This window comes from Cimex lectularius, unplaced genomic scaffold, assembly GCF_000648675.2.
Source record: "Cimex lectularius strain Harlan isolate CLEC.00 unplaced genomic scaffold, Clec_2.1 scaffold17, whole genome shotgun sequence".
Classification (NCBI taxonomy): Eukaryota; Metazoa; Arthropoda; class Insecta; order Hemiptera; family Cimicidae; genus Cimex; species Cimex lectularius.
In genome coordinates this window covers 612057-613481 of record NW_019392640.1, presented here as the reverse complement: position 1 = coordinate 613481, position 1425 = coordinate 612057, and the positions used below count along the sequence as shown (strand labels likewise).

At 38.0% G+C, this 1425-nt stretch overlaps 1 non-coding gene across 1 annotated transcript; it reads left to right on the top strand.

The window, feature by feature from the left end:
• The first annotated feature begins 952 nt into the window (after nt 1–952).
• Nucleotides 953–1025, top strand: Trnay-aua. Its single transcript has one exon. It is a non-coding gene; the product is annotated as a tRNA-Tyr (tRNA).
• The last annotated feature ends 400 nt before the right edge of the window (nt 1026–1425 follow it).

Genomic DNA, 1425 nt, shown 5'->3' with positions numbered 1-1425 from the left:
TATATTCACTAAAGCTTGTGACACTGACTTTTTTATCTGAACTGAAAACCTTAATTACTTGCAAATAAAGTTTGTTTTCTATCTATCTATACTCAAATCTAATTTACGGATTATAATAAATACTTTTAACTGTTATCTTTTGTGCAAAACATTTCAGTTTATATTGCATTTTATAAGAGAGAGGACTTGCGAAATTAAATTTGTCCAAATTAGATTTTCGTCAAATTTGTTTTCACTAATTTAAACTTATGCGTAGTGCGGCCCAAACTGTAACACCAATTATGTTTGGGGGGAAGAAAGCATTATGGTGTAGCGAAGTTTTCAGAGATGTCTTGGCAGGCAAGGTCGCAGTAGGCTTTGTGGACCACGATCAAGTCAAAATGCTGAGTTAACAAAAATTTCACGAAAGACAACACGGGAAATTGAGGAAAAGCTTAGTGTTGACCACTCAACCGTTATTCACGATGGTAAAGTAAAATAGTAAAATAAACAAGCGCGCCAAGAAAATTGGACGTCTCTTCTGTTGCGCATCCATTTCTCGATCGAATCATCACGTGCGATGAGAAATGGATTCTGTACGATATCAAAAAGGTTACAGGTCAGTAGTTGGACAAGGATGAAGTGCCAAAACACTTCCCGAAACCAAATCTGCACCCCAAAAAGGTTATGGTGATTGTTTAGTGGTGTATTGCTGGGGTTGTTCACTATAAATTTCTGAATTATGGTGAAAAATCACAGAAGACATGTATTGCCAAGAAATTGACAAAATGCACGGGAGACGGCAATGTCTTTGTCCAGCATTGGTAAACCGTAAGGGGCCGATTCAACTTCACGATAACGCCATGCCACATGTCTTAATGCAACCCCTACGGAATTTTATGAATTTAGGCTATGAAGCCTTACCGCACCCTCAATATCCACCCGGCCGAAGTTAGTGACCGAGTGGATCGAGGTCACGATAGCTCAAGTGGTAGAGCAGCGGCGTATAAAGCCGAAGATCGTGGGTTCGAATCCCCCTCGTGACACTGACTTTTTCTCTCAACTAAAAACCTTAATTAATTGAAACATATTAATTGGTCAAACGGACCACGAAAACTAGTGAACTTTTTAAAAATGTTTTTCTTCATTTCCTCCGAGGAAAAGTGACCTCGTCGAGTTCAAGCGTACTTGTTTGCCCCTCGTTAAATTAATGCCGATCTAATGATTTCCGCTTATTAGATAGTGAAAGTAAACTCTTGTAACTTTTGCCGGTTTTTTGCATTTTTACGTGGTTTTTTTTAAAGTTAAAAACAAGGCTTTTACGCGGTCGATAACCTTGTTTACACAGTCTCTTATATGCTTTCTCTCCGAGGTACTTATCTTTTGAGTTTATAACGAGATAAAATAAAGCTTTTTGACAAAACAAAACGAAAACCTTGTGCAAAA